The 5458-nt window shown below is 42.9% G+C and overlaps 1 long non-coding RNA gene across 1 annotated transcript; it reads left to right on the top strand.

Moving 5' to 3' along the window:
* Positions 1–1059: 1059 nt before the first annotated feature.
* LOC307045976 lies at positions 1060–2424 on the top strand. The gene is made up of 3 exons (XR_013810035.1): positions 1060–1141; positions 1220–1260; positions 2248–2424. It is a non-coding gene; the product is annotated as an uncharacterized lncRNA (long non-coding RNA).
* Positions 2425–5458: the final 3034 nt, after the last annotated feature.

Here is a 5458-nt window from a genome sequence, read left to right as displayed (position 1 = left end):
GCTCAACCATTCTTTAAGTTGACCTTTAAAACTATTGAGAGTGGGACAATCCCGTATCTCAGTTGGGGAGCTATTCCACAATGAGCTGCCTTTAATGGAGAGGACATTTTGTCCAAAGGTGGTCTGTCTGTGGTGGACTTCACAGTCTCCTCTGGATTCTGACCTAGTGCTGCGTCCAGTGTGTTCTCTGACAAAAACTAAAAATAATTTCCCAGCCTTTCTGTGTTCTGATCAGCTCTGAATCCGCATATTTTGGTCTGGATATATTGACACCCCAGAGTCTCCTCTCAACCCCCTCCTACCTGCTTTTTCTATACTTTTACAGCCTCAGCCGACTGCAGGACCTTGGGTGTTAAGAGACAGGAGTCTTCATCTCCATGTGAAGACATCCGTGACTGATTCTCACACACACACACACACACACACACACACACACACACACACACACACACACACACACACACACACACACACACACACACACACACTTGGGGGCGGGCCCACCTGTCACTTTTTATGCATAATAATGTGATTGAAACATTTTTTATTATACACCATAAAGCGCAACAGTGGGGGCTTTTCACACCTGTAAATACCCATCACCCCCCTCCTATCGACGGATCTCACACCTACTTGGGATATCACACCTACTTGAGATCTCACACCTCGATCAAAGGGGAGGCGGGACTTAGTGCATTTGCATAATTGGGGGGAGGTGTGACCTGTCACTTTTTTATGCATACTAATGTGATGGAAGCGGGATGAATTTTACTACTAACAGGGGCTGGGGGCGTCGGGGGCTAAACAAAGCACATATTACAACGCTGACTTAAACAGCATTGCATGTTTTCATTAAAAAAATGCATTTAAAATGCGTGCTCCGCTCATAAAAAACACCGCAGCATATTAAATACACTAACAGCCAGACCCCAGCCAGCGTTAGAGATGTGTATACTTTTGACGAGCCGTTATTAAAGCTCCGAGACCACTATAGTTATGTGGCTGAAGGTGTATCTCTGCTCTGCAGCAACCCACACTCGGATCACGCCGCTCCAGAGAGGGGACTGCAAACAGTGGGGAGGGGGAAACAACCCGAATCTCCTTGTAACACGCTGCCCGTCTTGTTGACCATGCTTTGAGGGTGAGGGTGTGTGATTTATGCTGGGTTAAGATCGTTTAAATACACTTTTTTTATTTTTTATTTCCTTTGTGTTTACAGGTTTGCTGTTTCCACTGAAGGTCACAATGTATGCTGATTTGGTAAGTTCCAAAATGAACCTCAAGTAGTTTTCATGTACGTTTAAAAAGGATTGAAAAACCCAAAATGGAGACTTACGGCCCGTCCACACGGCAGCTTGCGTTGAAGCCAGGGATCTAAGCTCCCACGGACGCAGTGAAATCATACATCTGTGTGGGTCGCTAATACATTACCAACAACCATTATTTTAATCAAAAATAATGCATGTGTCAATGTAATGAGTATTATTTACGCTAAAGAGGTAAATAGGCTAAGAAAAACCTGTTTTCCAAAAGAACTACGCATCTCTTGAATGACAATATGCCTGCACTGCACTTCCAAGGTTGCGCAATCTATGCTTGTGAGCGTGCTGCGCGAGCCGAGATGATGTGTGTGCGTAGTTGAACCTTTTCATATTTAAGTTTGTAGCAAGTAGAGGGCTGCTGGTGTGTGTGTGTGTGTGTGTGTGTGTGTGTGTGTGTGTGTGTGTGTGTGTGTGTGTGTGTGTGTGTGTGTGTGTCTCGCAGCTTCCCATTCACTTTGAATGGGGTGACGTCACGCTTTGCCGAGCTGCATTGTGCTTCCGTCGCTTCACTATGCCTCTGTTGCTCGCTTCAAAAGTTGAGAAAAGTTCAACCGCCGACAAGCTTCAACGCACGCGGCTGTGTGGACGCTGCGTTACTCTACTACTCTAATCTCTCAAGTGGTAATATACTGCATCTAGTTGGGTACCCAAATGTTGAGTAAGGTCATTTAAAATATTAAAGTTAAATGAGAACAAGTATGTATTTTACAAGTAAATGAAAAATACAATACTGCACTTCATTAATATTGTTGCATGTAAAGTCAATCCTCACATCTGTATGTTTATTGAACAAGAGCTACTGGTGGCAATCATTTGCTCTGTCATTCCAGGCAAGTCACTATTGTGAGACATACACTGACATTCAGTTGTCAGTGTATCATTGCACTATTACTAATATCATTATTTATGTTCTTGTTTTTTCGAGTTCCTTTTGGGTTGCCTGACATGACCGTGAAAACGCCAGCCAAGTTACAAATTCTTCTGAATCCCGATGACACCAGGAAGCTAGTTCTGCCTAATGGAATTCCAGAGACAATGGCGAAGCTTACTGATGAAGTCAGGAAAGTGTGTGAAATAGAGTGCCACAGTGACGCGTCCTAAAACCCGGAAGTAAACTTCTTCCGGTTCCCTCTGCAAAAAAGCAATGCAATTTCTCCATAGAATTTGGGAAATTAGCTGGAAATAAGGTCTGTGGTTGACACACATTTAAGAGACGGATCTCTTTTTGTTCAGTCGGATCATAAATCTAATTGATGGATTTATGATCAATAGATTTATGATTCGAAAATTATAAAAATAGGGTAGACATGGATATTATCCGACTGAACAAAACGTGATCCGTCTCTTTAATGTGTGTCAACCACAGACCTTATTTCCAGCTATTTTCTAAAATCCTATGGAGAAATTGCATTGCTTTTTTTGTCGAAGGAACCGGAAGTGTTAAAATGCTGACTTACTTCCAGGTTTTAGGACGCGTCACTGTGGCATTCTATACTGTAGGTGGACGTTTTAGAATGTAATATCAAGACAGAGACATTGGAGATGTACTAGTCAACCTGACATCCACTGCTGACCTTGAAGATTTGACAACTATCAAGGTCATCCCAATACCTGATGATGGTGTCCAAGAATACATCTTTACAGTCTGTGAAGAAGCTGTATCTGCTCAATCAGACAATACTGACATCTTGTCCACACCCTCCAGCTCAGTCTCTACAAGAACTCGTTGAAATTATTGAATTGACACAAAAGGCCAACCTTGTTCAAAGATTGCAATGCTAGGGATTGAACTGCATTATTCATTGCTTAATTGTTTTGGCCTCTGTATGTTTCATTTGAAGTTAAAAAATAATGTGATGTCACAGATTCTGGTAATGCTACTTAAACCCTTCTTAATGGCTAATATGTTAATCTGAAGTTGTAATTAAGAGCTGCAGAAAATATTGTTGAAGTGTTTAAAAATGTAAAAAAAAAACAAGAGGTCATGCATACATTCTAGTCTTTTATTAAAAGGCAGCCAGGTTTAAACACATTACATATTTACATTTTAAAGGAGAGATATGCAAGCTAGTTTAACATGTTCATATGCATATTTGTGATGTATATGGTTAAGGCTACAGGAAAGTGTCAAAGTGATCTTGATTTACTTTTATTTATTTTGTACATAAGTGCAAATTGGTTACATCATTTACTCAATTAATTGTATTAATTTATTGATGTATTTATTTTTAATTAAAAAATATTGTATTTTATAAAACAGAATAGGTGATGCATATTTTAAAGACATCCCGCTAAATCTTAAGGTCTTTTGAAGAATATATTCTTGTCTTTATGTGAACTGAGCTAAACAAAGTGTTATAAGTTTAAGTCAAAATTTAATTTGTTTACAGTAAACAAAACACAGTATTTTATTGATGTACATTCAAGTTCAGCCTCCCCGGGAAAGTTTACTCTAAGGTACTCGAAAGGAGGGTCAGGCCGATTGTCGAACCTCAGATTGAGGAGGAACAATGCGGATTCCGTCCTGGTCGTGGAACGACGGATCAGCTTTTTACTCTCGCAAGGATCCTGGAGGGGGCCTGGGAGTACGCTCATCCAGTCTACATGTGTTTTGTAGATTTGGAGAAGGCGTATGACCGGGTTCTCAGGGAGTCACTGTGGGAGGTGCTGCGGGAGTATGGGGTGAGGGGGTCTCTACTCAGGGCCATCCAATCTCTGTACTCCCAAAGCGAGAGCTGTGTCCGGGTCCTCGGCAGTAAGTCGGACCCATTTCAGGTGAGGGTTGGCCTCCGCCAGGGCTGCGCTTTGTCACCAATCCTGTTTGTAATATACATGGATCGGATTTCGAGGCGTAGTCGTGGGGGAGGGGGTCTGCAGTTCGGTGGACTAAGGATTGCACCACTGCTTTTTGCAGATGATGTGGTTCTGATGGCTTCATCGGTCTGCGACCTTCAGCACTCACTGGATCGGTTCGCAACCGAGTGTGAAGCGGCTGGGATGAGGATCAGCACCTCCAAATCTGAGGCCATGGTTCTCAGCAGGAAACCGATGGACTGTCCACTCCAAGTAGGGAATGAGTCCTTACCCCAAGTGAAGGAGTTCAAGTATCTCGGGGTCTTGTTCTCGAGTGAGGGAACAATGGAGCGCGAGATGGGTCGGAGAATCGGAGCAGCGGGAGCGGTACTGCAGTCTCTTTACCGCACCTTTGTGACAAAAAGGGAGCTGAGCCAGAAGGCAAAGCTCTCTGTCTACCGGGCCATTTTCGTTCCTACCCTCACCTATGGTCATGAAGGATGGGTCATGACCGAAAGAACGAGATCGCGGGTACAAGCGGCCGAGATGGGTTTTCTCCGCAGGGTGGCTGGTGTCTCCCTTAGGGATAAGGTGAGAAGTTCGGTCATCCGGGAGGGACTCGGAGTTGAACCGCTCCTCCTTCGCGTCGAAAGGAGCCAGTTGAGGTGGTTCGGGCACCTAGTTAGGATGCCACCTGGGCGCCTCCCTAGGGAGGTGTTCCAGGCACGTCCAGCTGGGAAGAGACCAAGGGGTAGACCTAGAACCAGATGGAGGGATTATATCTCTTCTCTGGCCTGGGAGCGCCTTGGGATCCCCCAGTCAGAGCTGGTTGATGTGGCCAGGGAAAAGAAAGTTTGGGGCTCTCTGCTGGAACTGCTACCTCCGCGACCCGACCACGGATAAGCGGGAGAAGATGGATGGATGGACATTCAAGTTTTTGCTTTGTAATAAAAGAAACATATTTTAAGCTATAATAAAAAATATTGCCTGCAACAAAATTAAGTTTTTTTTTTTTTTTTTTCACAAACTTAAAAACTCTACTTAGATCTAATATAAATATGAGGTTAGTCCAAAAGGAAAAATTAAGTTATAACAAAGTAATAAATGTTGTGCGGTCTTCAGAATGAATCATCTTATTACTTTGTGTGAATGCAAATATATATCTTAGACGGAAGCAATATGTTTTACTTGACGCAAATGAATTTCTTTAGGTCAAAAGATTAAGTTGGAATAAACTAAAAGAATTAGCTGTAACAAATTAGCGACATTTTTTTAAGGTAGTCCAAAGTATCAATTTTTTCAGTGTGAGTAGATCCCGCAGAACATCATTCACCAACCCCTGG

The sequence above is a fragment of the Notothenia rossii genome (assembly GCF_949606895.1).
Source record: "Notothenia rossii genome assembly, chromosome: 7".
Classification (NCBI taxonomy): Eukaryota; Metazoa; Chordata; class Actinopteri; order Perciformes; family Nototheniidae; genus Notothenia; species Notothenia rossii.
Note: the sequence above shows the minus strand (reverse complement) of the source record. Positions and strands in the feature narration are given on the sequence as shown.